This window comes from Canis lupus, chromosome 13 (genome assembly GCF_048164855.1).
Source record: "Canis lupus baileyi chromosome 13, mCanLup2.hap1, whole genome shotgun sequence".
In the NCBI taxonomy this organism is placed as follows: Eukaryota; Metazoa; Chordata; class Mammalia; order Carnivora; family Canidae; genus Canis; species Canis lupus.
In genome coordinates this window covers 16,277,518-16,291,804 of record NC_132850.1, presented here as the reverse complement: position 1 = coordinate 16,291,804, position 14,287 = coordinate 16,277,518, and the positions used below count along the sequence as shown (strand labels likewise).

The 14,287-nt window shown below is 40.8% G+C and overlaps 1 long non-coding RNA gene across 4 annotated transcripts in view; it reads left to right on the top strand.

The window, feature by feature from the left end:
* Nucleotides 1-8,976, top strand: part of LOC140602638 (uncharacterized) — a 67,089-nt gene extending 58,113 nt beyond the window's left edge. For all 4 annotated transcript variants that reach the window (XR_012005542.1, XR_012005543.1, XR_012005540.1 and 1 more), the window contains one exon: nt 5,348-8,976. This is a non-coding gene — a long non-coding RNA (uncharacterized lncRNA). The remainder of the gene's footprint in view (nt 1-5,347) is intronic.
* The last annotated feature ends 5,311 nt before the right edge of the window (nt 8,977-14,287 follow it).

Genomic DNA, 14,287 nt, shown 5'->3' with positions numbered 1-14,287 from the left:
GATATCAGTGTAATCTACAAAAGTATGGCTTGCAATTAATTCAGGAACTACCCTTCTGCTCTTTTGACAATCTTTCTAAAGTCAATGCCACTAATACTTTTTGCAACAATTATTCTCCTGAGGATTTTAATGGGCAACTCTTTTTAATAAGGGAGCAGAGAACTTCTGGGCAGAAAATGCTAGGAAATGCAAGAATATCATGTCCATAGCCATGAAGGATTCTTGATGTGTGCAGTCAGCACTAATACATAAGGCGTATAACCATTCAGATATAAATTGGAAATATATTTCATGTGCCAATATTGGCAAATGTCTTGTTTTGATTGTTTTTGTTTTTGTTTTTGTTTTGCCTCTCAGAAAAACTTTCAGTTTGGAAATATTTTTATTTTTATTTTTTTATTTTTTTTTATTTTTATTTTTTTATTTTTTATTTATTTATTTTTTTTATTTATGATAGTCACAGAGAGAGAGAGAGGCACAGAGACATAGGCAGAGGGAGAAGCAGGCTCCATGCACCGGGAGCCTGATGTGGGATTCGATCCCGGGTCTCCAGGATCGCGCCCTGGGCCAAAGGCAGGCGCCAAACCGCTGCGCCACCCAGGGATCCCTGGAAATATTTTTATACCAGAATTTCCCTAGACCTCACCAATCTATAGGTATAAATGACATCACATTAACAGATATAACCCACATTGTACTGGCTCAGGCCCACATACAAGTCCATGGGCAACTAGATTGACAGATGACCTAGGAGACTGGGTTACCTATGCTGGTTTATTAAACGGTTACAATGGGAACAAAAGGAGCAGCAGAAAATCTGAGTACGTTGGCAGAAGCATGAGTATTGCTACTTGAGGGGGTAGGGGAAGTTCAAGCTTAAGGGTATGATGGAACAATGCAGAAAGACAATTTCCTGACCCAATTCTCCCCAATAATACAAAGTTACATATTAAGGAACATAATAAGGAAAATACCAAGTCATAAACCCAAACCATAAGCAGCATCAACTTTAAACCCAACCCAGAAACAACCTACAACAGTTTGGTACCCATTGCTGTCTGGGAGACTTTCCACACACAAGCTTCTGGCACAGAAGACGATGTCCCAACAATAAGCACTTCTAGCCTTGAGGGAGTCTCAAATATGCTCAAGTCATCACCACTATTCCATGAGGCATCATGGCCAGTGCTAGCACACAGAGGAACTAGAACCCTCCTGTGCAGAAGCATTTTTCACTTGAGAACAATACCTCCAAACTATTAAAGCTAGAAGTCAATAACATGGAAAGTAAAAATGCTGTGAGTAGGTTATTGGGTATAAGACTGAAATGAGGGGCTCCTGCATGGCCCAGTTGGTTAAGCGTCTGCCTTCCGCTCAGGTCATGATCCCATGGTCCTAGGATCAAGTCCCACATTGGGCTCCCTGCTCAGTGGGGAGTCTGCTTCTCCTTCTCCCTCTCAAATGCTCTCTCTCAAATAACTAACTAACTAAATAAATAAACAAAATCTTTTTTTAAAAAAAATAGTGAAATGAGCATTTCACTTGTGAAATATGCATTTTACTTGCAGCCATTGATTCCTAGACCCATGTATTCTGGTTATGGGGGGAAAGTACTATAAAATTATCTCTGATTCAAAACATATACTGCAGAACCACATTGTTTCAGAGTGTTTTCTCCCAGATAATATCAAAACTGAATCTTTAGTAATCCATTCTACCTTTTCATTGAGCTAGCTACTTCTAGGTAATGGCATATGTAGTAAGACCAGCTGATTTTTTAGGCATGAGCGTACTACTTATGGACAGAATACTATAACAGTGGATAAGACATTCTCAAGAAAGTTTACAGACAGTGGAGCTGATAAAACATTACCAGCAGGGTTGGAAAATCCATATCATAATATATTCTTTCCCTTGAGGATGAATTTATGACCTTTCCAGGATGGATGAGATATGATGTATTCAGCCTGCCATCAGGTAGTTGGCTTTCCCCCCTATGGAATGCTGCCATACTGGGGACTTAGTGTTGACATCATGTTAGCTGATTAGGTACTCAAAAGTCACAATAGTTAAGTCAGCTTCCTTAAGGGGAAGTCCATGTTTTTGAGCCCACAAAGGTATTTCATCTCTATCATCATAGCCACATTATCCATGAGTTCATTAAACAAGCACTGGGGTAAATGATGAAAGGTCATAGATTTGCTCCAAAATCCTAGAGGTCTATATTATATTTCTCCTACTAGTGCTTACCTAATGTTTTATTCACCATCCTTATTTGCCGGAGACCCTCAAGTATCATTGGATCTGAAGGATCATAAGAACCAAATAGAAGAACATCTTACTCTACAGCCTGGACATGTTGCAGAGTCTTTTCTTGCCCTGTTCCCCATTTTAAAATGGCAGCCTTATGGGTTATTCCTTAGATAATTCCAATTCAAAAAATGGTGTATATTACCTCCAAAATCTAAAAAGGCCTACCAATCATTGTGATTCTTCTGTCATGGTAGGCTATGCATCAACCTTTCTGTCACCTTGGAAAGGATATCTCAACATGCTCCATCCAGTCTACTGGATTCCCAGAAACTTCATTGAGATGCAGACCCTATGGTTTTTCTTACACTTCATGTTTCTATATATCTTATAAGGCTTCCAAATTAACCACTAGTTTCCAATTATCAGATACAAGCAGCATAATATCTTCAGCGTAATGGACAAGTGTGATATTTTGTGGACTATCAAAACAATCAAGATCTCTGCTAACTAAAATATGGCAGAAATTGAAAACTGATGTAGCACTGAGACAGACAATAAATGTGTACTGTTGGGGATCCCTGGGTGGCTCAGCGGTTTAGCGCCTGCCTTTGGCCCAGGGCGCGATCCTAGAGTCCCGGGATCGAGTCCCACGTCGGGCTCCTGGCATGGAGCCTGCTTCTCCCTCTCCCTCTGCCTGTGTCTCTGCCTCTCTCTATGTCTATCATAAATAAATAAAATCTTTTAAAATAAATAAATGTGTACTGTTGACATTGCCAGGTGAAAGTAAGCCACTTAGGAACACCTGGCTGGCTCAGTGGAGCATGTGACTCTTGATCTCAAGGTCATGACTTCAAGCCCCATGCTGAATTGAGAGATTACTTAAAAATAAAATATTAAAGAAAAAAGTAAACCACTTATGGTTGTTCTTACAACCTGGTGTAGAGAAGAAAGAATTAGTCACGTAACAAGTACTAGGGGCTCGTGATTTGTTCCAGTAAAGAAATTCTTTTACAATAGGAGCTGCAGGGGCACCTGGGTGGTTTAGTCAGTTAAGCATCTGCCTTTGGCTCAGGTCATGATCCCAGGGTCCTGGGATTGAGCCCCACGTCGGGCTCCCTGCTCACTGGGGAGCCTGCTTCTCGCTCTCCCACTTCCCTGCTTGTGCTTTCTCTCAAATGAATAAATAAAATCTTCTTGAAAAATAATAGGAGCTGCAATTGAAGTCACACCCTAATTAAGTTTATTGAAATCTACAGTCATTCTCCAAAATCTATTCTACTTTTGCCTAGGCCAAACAAGTGAATTAAATGCTAAATATCACCATTCTTGCATGTTTCTAGTATTTGATGTTCCATTAATCTCTGCATTTCCCCTCAGAAATGTACCATTGCTTCTTGTTTACTATCTTGGTAGGAAGAATTTCCAGGGGCTTCCACATAGCTATTTCTACTATAATGACCTTGCCCCATGGATTACAGAGCCCATGTAGTGATTTTGCCTCTGGTCAAGTATGTCTATTACAATTATTCCTTCAGGAACTAGAGAAATAACTACAGGGTGGATCCATGGACCAATTGGTCCCATACTTTAGTGGCTTACAATGGCATTTTGGGCTCCCAGGAATTAACATCAATTCAAAGGTATTATCTAACCATCTGTCAAAGTTCTGAGTATTTCCTTTTCTCCTGTGCTGTCACTCTAGTAAATGATATCAGGTTATCTTTAGAAAGGGCTCAAGAGGAAAATTCATATTATATACTTGTGACAATTCTATATGATTCTTCTGAAAGGGACCGAGACTCCCCTTCAATCCAGAGGCAAACAATAACCTACTTTCTGTCTCTATGGATTTGCCTAAGCTGGAAATTTCATATAAATGTGATTATATAATATGTGACCTTTCTGTCTGGCTTTTTTCAGTTAGCATAATGTTCTCAAAGTTCATCCAAGTTGTAGCATGTATCAGTACTTCATTTATTTTTATTAAGATTTATTGTTTATTTTATTTATTGTATTTATTTATTTTAGAGAGAGAGGGCATGAGTGAGGGGAGGAGCAGAGGGAGAGAATCTTCAGGTGGACTCCCCACTGAGCATGGAGCCCCTCATGGGGCTCAATCTCACAACCCATGAGATCATGACTTGAGTCAAAACTAAGTCAAATGTGTAACTGACTGAGCCACTCAGGCACTTCAGTACTTCGTTTCTTTTAATGGCTGAAGAATATTCTATTGTATTAATAATATCAAATTTTATCTACTCATCAGTTGATAGACATTTGGGTTGTTTCCACTTTTTGACTGCTATGAATAATACTGCTATGAATATTCACATACAAGTTTTTGTGTGAATATAAGTTTTCATTTCTCTTGAGTACATACATATGAGTGGCATTGCTGGGTCATATGGCAACTCTGTTAACTTTTTTGAGGTACTTCCAAACTGTTTTCCACAGCTGCTACATTTTATGTTCTCACCAGCAATGTATGAAGATTCTGATTTCTCCACACCTTCACCTACACTTGTTATTTTCCACTTAAAAATATTATTATAGCCATCTTTGTGGGTACAAAGTGGTATCCCACTATGATTTTAATTTGCAGTTCCCTAATGACTAATGATATTATGTATCTTTGGAGAAATGTCTATTTACATCCTTTGCCCTTGTAGAAAAAAATTCAGTTACAGGCAGCCCAGGTGGCTCAGCAGTTTAGCACCGCCTTCAGCCCAGGACATGATCCTGGAGACCCAGGATCAAGTTCTGTGTCGGGCTCCCTGCATGGGGCCCGCTTCTCCCTCTGCCTGTGTCTCTGCCTCTCTCTGTGTCTCTCATGAATAAATAAATAAAATATTTTTTATAGAATCTTTTTTTTTTTTTAAATTCAAGTCTTTTCTTTTTGTTGTTGACTTAAAAGAGTTCTTTATTCTAAATATTACACCCTTAACAGATATATTATTTAAAAGTATTTTCTCCATTCAGTGGCTTGTCTTTTCACTTTTTTGGTAATGTCATTTGAATCACAAAAGATTTTAATTCTGTTTTTATTTTTATTTTTTTAAGATTTTAACTTTGATAAATTAAATTTCTCTTCCAGGAATCCCTGGGTAGCTCAGCGGTTTGGCGCCTGTCTTTGGCCCAGGGCGCGATCCTGGGGCCCCGGGATCGAGTCCCACGTCGGGCTCCTGGCATGGAGCCTGTCTCTCGCTCTGCCTGTATCTTTGCCTCTCTCTCTATGTCTATCATAAATAAATAAAATATTTAAAAATAAAAAAAATAAACTTCTCTTCCAACTTCTCTTCCTTTCTTTTGTTGCTTGGGCTTTTGGTGTCATAGCTAATAAGTCATTGCCTTATCTAACATCGATATGACTTATGTTTATGTTTTCTTCTAAGAGTTTTATAGTTTTAGTTATTATATTTAGGTCTTCGATCCATTTTGAGTTAATCTTTTTACATGGTGATAGTTAGGGGTCTAATTTAATTACTTTGTATATTGATATTCAATTGTCCCAGCATCATTTGTTGAAAAGACTATCTTTTCCCCACTGAATAGTCTTGGCATTCTTAAAAATCAGTGGACCATAGGTATATGGATTTATTTCTGGACTCTCAATTCTATCCCATTGATCTACATGTCTGTCCTTATACAATAGTCTTTGTTTGCTTACCAGATCATTGTGACTAAGAGAGCTCTGGGGTCAGAAATGCTGAATTCAGATCCTGGCTCCACTATTTACTTACATACTATACAACTTTAGGCAATGACTTAACCTCTCAGAGCCTCAATTTTCACACCTGTAAATGAAGATAATAAGAAGACCTATTATACAGGAAGGCTATTAATAATAACTGGGATAGTGTACATAAGGCACTTACTATCTGGAATATTCTAAGTGCTCAATAAATACTACTATCATTTTACTATACAGTACAGTACGTGTCAGGCAGGAGCAGGCAAAAAGAGCCACGATTTATCTAGAAACACTGAGAGGAGTTATGTAATAGGTGTGGTACTTCAGCTTGCTCAGATTGAGCACCTGATACATGTAATAAACTACAAAAGATCCCAAAATGAGTAAGATATAGCCTAGGCCTCTTCATACCTTTGTTGAAATCATTGATGACTTAGCATTTAGTCCAAAAATATGTTCAGAATAGGAACTCAAAAAAAAAAAAAAAGAATAGGGAACTCAAAGGCTGCTACATCTGGGTGAAAGGATAGATGAAGATAAGTGATTCCTACAGTTTCTGTATTTGGGTCAGACCTACAAGGCTGACACTCAAATTGGCCTCAGGCTGTTTAATATTGGTCAGTCCAGTCATGTGATACAAGTACAGCCTCAGACACAAGATTGGCATCTTAGGGTTAAGATTCTCCCTCTACCTCTACCTCTGCCTCTGCCCCCTTGCCCTCAAAACCTCACTCTCTCCCTTAAAAAAAAAAAAAAAAAAAAAGTGTATGCTTGAGTTGATCACAGTTATGGAAACTGGGGCTTGATCTATTGAAACCTTCTGAGAAGCTGTGGAAAACCACCTTTATTGTCTCCCCATAGGTCATAAGGGAAGAGCATTTATCCTTCAACTCCCATCTCTTTTTGGTCAAGGGTTTTCTCATGACGTGTTAAGCCCTCACACTTCCTAGGAGCACCAGCAAGAATGCCAGGTGGTTCTTACAGAAGCCCTAAGACAGAAAGTGAGATATATAGAGGAGCTGAGATGAGGTGCCATCACATGAAATGTGTGTAAAGTTGGTTCCCCAGCAATGATGGTGTCAAAGAAGGGCCTAGAGGATATGAGCTGGGTACAGGAGATAACCAGTACAGTAAGTAAAGCAGCCATTGGCTGGCCTTCAGCACTGGATTTATTGTTGCCTTTTTCTGGTGGCTGACATCATCTGCTAGCAGGAACAAGGAGCTGAGATTAGAGTCCTAGGAAAACAACACATCTCTGTTCTTTATCTCTTGCTGAGCTCTCTCCCCAAACTGGGAACAAAGTACATCCCCTTTCCTGATTACAAAGGCTGGCAATTTAAAAAAGCAAAGGACAAACAAGATGCAAGCTCCTAGAGGAGTTGAGACAAAATCCTGAATATAGAAGACAGTGTGACAAGTGTCCCAGGAGTGTGCTGCGGGGATGGAGAGGAAGAAGGATTATCCATTGGGGAAAATGATGATGGTTTCAAGCAGAAGGTGGCATTTGGAACAGGCCTTGGGAGGACAGATGGACTTGGGTAGACATGTTCTTGTGCTTAAAGATTCAGCAACATCCCCAAAGGGACCTCTGCCTGAAGGGAAAAATGGGACCCATGAAGACAAAGTTTCGAAGATCTTAGAGAATATAGAGAACAATTTAAAGGGATCAAAAATCTAAAAGTGGATCTTCCTGTTACCCCTGTTAGGAATTAGCTAGGAAGGTATATTAGTTTCCTACTGCTTTTATAATCACCACAAAGTTATCAGCTTCAAACAATACAGATTTGTTGTGTTATCGTTCTAGAGGCCAGAAGTTCAAAATGGGTCTCACTGGGCTAAAATGAAGGTTATTGGCAGGGCTGTGTTCCTTCTGGAAGGTCTAGAAGATAATCCATTTCCTTACCTTTTCCAGCTGCCCTCATTCCTTGATTTATAGCTCCCTTCTTCCTTCAGAGCCATCAAAGAGGGATTAAGCCCTTGCATCAAATTACCCTAACCTATGCTTCTATTATTATATCTCTTTCTCTGCCTCTAATTCCTCTTCCGCCTCCATCTTCCACTTTTAAGGACCCTTCTGATTATATTAGGCCCACCTAATAATCAGTCAGGTGATTAACAAGCTTAATTCCCCTTTGCTATATAATATAACATAGTCACAGGTTCCAGAGATTAAGACACATGTTTCTTTGAGGGGTCATTACTCTTCCAACAGAAGGTATAAGAATAAGAACTCTCTTTCTAGTCCTTTCCATGCTCTAAAATGCCAGCCGCCATTGTTGAGAGGTTTTTTGGCATTTACCGGCTTTACTTTGGCCAGGGCCACCTGTAGCCTTACCAGTTCCTGCCCTTGAGCATCCTCCAAAGAAGGGAGAGGGGTCTCTTTCCTCAGACTACCTTCTGAGTAAGAAAAACTATAGATGGGGGATCATACTGCCTCTATATCCACACAGGACTCAATCATGTGACTCATGAAAGGAAACATGAAATCAACCTAAATAAAATATGTGCCAATACTAAATAAAAACCACAGAACTGTACACCTTAAAATTGAGAATTTTATAGTATGTCCATTATTGTCAATAAAAACAATGTTACAAAAAAGTCAAGATTATTCAGTCCTTTGTTATTTAACTCATTAACTTTTATATTCATTGATTCAGCATATATTTATTGAGTGCCTACTAAATGTGAGTGCCAACTCAACTGGAGGATACTCTGGTAGCCATATTTTTGATGCCACATCAGCTTAACAATTGCCTTCTCGAAGAATGACCTTTCTTACGTCTGCTTACAAGGTTGGGGCTCTGGGACCCAGCAGCCATGTTTATCTGACTTGGCTCTCACCCCTTAACCCCAGGTGATTGGACTCAAGCTGGGCAAATCAAATTCTCTCTCCCAAAAAACTGGGACTTTGTTTTGGCCTTCTTCTTTCCATACATGCCATATTATCCCTCATTTCTACTACAGCTTCATCTCTATTACAGTGATTCCCAAATCTACATCACCAAACCAGAACAGTCTTTGAAGCTCCACAGGTATCCATCCAATGGCTCATGGGCAGCTCCTCTTGGGTGTCCCACAGCACATCAAACTGTCTGATCCTTCACCCTGCTCACATCGGAGGCTGCTTTCTATTGTCTTTTCCTGACAGGAGCTAACATCCCAATCAAAGCCTTTGGATCCTGAGGCAAGGACTGTGTCCTGGATTTCTGTGTCTTCCACAACATCTGGTTTGTCCCAGAACTCTGGGACTCTGAGTCCACTGCCATTGTCTGCTCTTCCAATTAGAGACAAAAGGTAATTAGCATAACTGAGTCTTTGCTGTTTGCTAGTTACAGATATATGTCTATGTTGTGGGCTGAATTGTGTGACCCCCAAAATTCTTATGTTGAAGTCCCCAGTACCTCAGAATATGACCATGTTTGGAAATAAGGCCTTTAAAGAGATAATTAAGGTAAAATGAAGTCCTATGAGAAGGCCCTAGTCCAATATTTCTGTTGTTCTTATAAGAAGAGGAGATTAGGACTCCGACACATAAAAAGGAAAGACAATGGGAAGACACTGGAGGAAGATGGCTATCAACAAGGAGAGAGGCCTTAAAAGAAACCAACCTCTCAGAAACCTTGATCTTAGACTTCTAGCCTCCAAATTGTGAGAAAGTAAATTTCTGTTGTTTAAGTTACCTAGTCTGCGATAAAGTTCTACTTTAAATATATTGTGGGTTTAGTTCCAGACTACTGCAATAAAGTGAATATTCCAATAAAGAGAGCCAAGTAAGTTTTTTTGTTTCCTAGTGCATATAAAAGTATGTTTACACTACACTATAGTCTTTTAAGTGAGCAACAGCATTATGTCTAAAAAACAATATATAGGGACCCTTGGGTGGCTCAGCAGTTGAACATCTGCCTTTGGCTCAGGGTGTGATCCTGGAGTCCCGGGATTGAGTCTCATATCAGGCTCCTTGCGGAAAGCCTGCTTCTCCTTCTGCCTATGTTTCTGCCTTTTTCTCTCTGTATCTTTCATGAATAAATAAAAAATTAAAAAAAATATATATATATGTATTTTTAAATTAAGGTATATATATATTTTATATTTTTTACCTTAATTTAAAAATGCTAACCATCATCTGAGCTTTTAGTGAGTTGTAATCACTGATCACAGACCACCGTAACAAATATAATAATAATGAAAAAGTTTGAAATATTGCGATAATTTTTTTAAAGACTTTATTTATTTACTTGAGAGAGAGAGAGTGAGAGAGAGATCACAGATGGAGAGGGAGAGGGAAAAGCAGACTCCCTGATGAGTGGAGAGCCCAATGCAGGGCTGAGTCCCAGGATCCTGAGATCATAACCTGAGCCAAAGGCAGATGCTTAACTGACTAAGCCACCCAGACACCCCTGAAATATTGTGAGAATTACCAAAATATCACACAGAGACATGAAGTGAGCAAATGCTGCTGGAAACATTCTTTTTGGTTTTCTTAGAGACAGAGAGTGAGAGTATAGCAGGGGGCGGGGAGGGCAGAGAGAGACTCTCAAGCCTCAAGCAGGCTACATAGTCAGCACTCAGCGCAGAGCCTAACACAGGGCTTGATCTCACAGACCCAAATCACGATCTGAGCTGAAATCAAGAGTTGGAAGCTTAACTGAGCCACCCAGGTGCCCTGAGAGCAAATGTTGTTAGAGAAATGGAGTCAATAGATTTGCTCAACAGAGTTCCCACAAACCTTCAAACTTAAAAAAAAGTATCTACAAAGCATGATAAAGCGAAGTACAATAAATAAATCAAGGTAGCCTGTATAGTACTTTATCATGGCAGACTGAGCAAACTAATACAGTTCTATTTAATCCTCCTACCAACCTTACAAAATAAGCTCATTAACTTCATTTTATAGATAAGGAAACTGAGGCACAGAGAAGTAAAGTGACTTTCCTGATCCTACAGCCTATATGTGATAGGGTGGGGATGGAAGCCAAGGTTTGCCTGACATACAGACCCCATTGCAGCCAAGTTCTTTTGTTCTAGAGGTTACAGGCCATTTGGAGATTTGATAGAAATGTGATGTGCTCCTGCTGACCTCCGCTCTCTCCCTGACCTTTGTAGGTTCTCTTGATCTCTCCCTCTCTCTGAGTACCTCTTGCCCAATCCAGGCATTGTCAATGACTCCTTGGCACAATTAGCTCCTTGGTTTCACTCAAGTCACTTAGAAGTTTTTGAGTGTCCTTGTGTAGATGCTCTTCCTCAAAACCCTCACATTTTAGGGCCTGTATTACCCCAAGATTCCCACATAGAATTGGCGGTGCGGGGTGGGTGGGGGTGTCTCTCCACTACTTTTCCCATCTAGAAAGACAGGCAGAGAGAAGGACAATTGCCCAAGCAGAAGACAGCACCAGTATGACCTCACAGTGCTTCCCATTCATCATTCTATTTAATCCTCACAAAAAAGCTATGAGTTAGGCATTATTACCATCTTCATTTTACAGATGAGAAAACAGAAGATCAGGCAGTTAAGAAACTTGCCCAATGCCCATAGGTAGACTGGGGAGTCAGAGAGAGAGTGAGAGTGAAGGCTTCCTTGGAAAAGTTTATTTAAACTGAAAGAGCAGTAGAAAATGGAAGAATAGCATGTGCGAAGATCCCACGGCGGGAGAGAGCCTTTGTGTTTGAGGAGCTAAGGGAAAAACGTGTGGCTGACCACAGAGTAAGAGAGAAAAGCAAAATGAGGCAGGGGCCAGGCTAGACAGGGCCACAGAAGCCTAGCTAAAGGTTTGGGTCTCTGTCACAAGAGCAACAGGAGCCATCAGCAGGTTTTAACCAGGGAGATAACGGGATCAGGTTTGCAATTTGAAAAGATCTTTCTGAGAACAATGTAGATAAAAGATTACAGGGATGATGAGATGCCGAGAGACCATTAGGATCCATGGCAGTAATCTAGGCAAGAGATGCTGGTAACATGAACAATAGCAGTGGAGATAAGAGTGGAAATGGAAGCAAGTAAATGCTTTTAAGAGCCATTTCAGAAGGAAAATTGACAGCATTTAGTGATGGATTGGGCATGGGGTGAGAGAGGTTGAGGACCCAGGTTTCTGACTGGTGCAACTATCTGGGTGGTGAATAGTTCCTTCAGATAGGGGACCCTAGACAAAGGAAGGTATATGCAAAATTATGTGTGCAGCCATAAGTACGTTAAATTTGAGGTAAGACACCCATGTGGAACTATCCAATAAGCAGTTAGATATGAAGGTTTGAAGGTCAAAAAGGAGGTATGGACTGGAGATGGCTATTTGGGAGTTTTATCCAGGGCCATTCTATCTACTATGCACACTAGGCACATTAGTTCTCCAATATTTTTAGGGATCCATAAAAAATGCTTTCATCTGCTTTAAATCAGGGGCGCCTGGATGGCTCACTGATTGAGTGTCCACCTTCAGCTCAGGGCATGATCCCATGGTCCTGGGATCAAGTCCCACATCAGGCTCCCTATGTGGAGTCTATTTCTCCCTCTGCCTCTGTCTCTGCCTCTCTCTCTGTGTCATCTCATGAATAAATAAAATCTTTTTAAAAATTGGGGATCCCTGGGTGGCGCAGCGGTTTGGCGCCTGCCTTTGGCCCAGGGCGCGATCCTGGAGACCCGGGATCGAATCCCACGTCGGGCTCCCGGTGCATGGAGCCTGCTTCTCCCTCTGCCTGTGTCTCTGCCTCTCTCTCTCTGTGACTATCATAAAAAAAAAAAAAAAAAAAAAAAAAAAAAAAAAAAAATTTAAAATTACCTTCTTTAAATCAGAAGGAAAAACAAACTTTTAAGTCAAAGATGTTTTAATGTACAATATTAATATATTCATCTTTATGCCAATGCAATCATGAAATATAATTTAAAAAAATCATTCTGGAGGAAGGGAACCACAAAAGCCATAATGCTGCCCTAGTTGTCTCAGTAAGAATGCTTTCTGCTACAAATATCAGAAAGCCCATTCTCAATGGCTTCAGCAGTGACAATATTTAATTTCCCTTGTTTGAGGAATTTCAGCATTAGGGTGGCCTCTAGGATTGGCAGACTGAGTGCTGTCAAGGACAAAGACTCCTTCTAGCTCTGCACTCTGCCATCCTTGCTGTTGGCTTCATCCTCCACTGTTAGTACAATGGCTGCATTAGTTTCAGGCCACATTCAGACTTGACAACATTCCCAGGAAGAAGAATCATTATTGCTTCCAGGGGCTCTCCTAGGAGTGAAGAAACCTTTCCCAGAAGCCCCCCAGCAAATGTCCCCTTAGCTTCACTAGAAAGGACCAGAGCATATCCCCATTCCTAAGCCAGTTATAGGTGAGAAGAATGGAATATTAATATGATGGACTCAGAATAATCATCTGGGGTGGTGTTGAAGTTAAGGAGTCGTTATAATGCCTATTATGAAGTCTTCCTCCAGGAACTGAGAATTGAAGCCAAAAGCTTGGATGAACTCATCTATGGAGAGTGTTCAGAGGAAGAAGCATAAAGGACACGGAGCTTCGGCATCACCAACATCTACTGAGGGCTAACATTGCAGAGATTTAGTTATGGGACCTGCTACAGAAGAGCCTCCTGTCTGATGGAAGAGAACCACCATTAAAAACAGTACTCAAATTAGGTTGGGGTCAACACAGGGCCTATGAAAGCAGACTGGGGTGGAGTCTCAGTGTATATTAGTAATTGTGTGACCAGGCAGGTTTCTTCAGCTATCTGCTTCAGTTTCCTCTCTGTAAAGTACCCTATGCATGGTAAGTATCAAATAAATGGAGTTTTTATTGTTTCACTCTCATTTACATTATACCATATTTAGGTGGTGGGAAGCCATTGGAAGGGAATTAATAGGCAGGTGTCCTGGTCAGATTTGTGTCTTGGTTACATGGCTTGAGCAGGTTGTGCTCTGTCCCTGCTCTGGGTTTCCTCTTCACTAGGTCACCATGAGCCACTCACTGAGTTTCCTTTCAGCTGCCCCCAAGGCTGAGCCCCATCAAACCCCTCCAGGCCCCAGCAGCATCTCCACAAAATCCCCGTGTTGGTTTTAGCAGCGTTCCTGTGCCTTGGAATCAGGATGAATTACTGTCCCTCCTTTCACCCCTGTCCCTTTGCATTGTTGCCACTCAAAGAAATTAATCAGGCTTATTAAGCATGACCTCCCTTTTGTGAGCCCTGCTCCCAGTCTGCCAATCTGTACCTGTCTGCTACACTTCTAGCTTGGTTCCAGTCAGAAAGGCCTCAGCTTCCCTTGTTCCTCTGGTGGGGGCAGGGACAGGCGGCCGGTGGCCACATCTTTTGTTGTTTGCAGAGACTGACGCACCGGACTGGATCGGACAAAAGCAG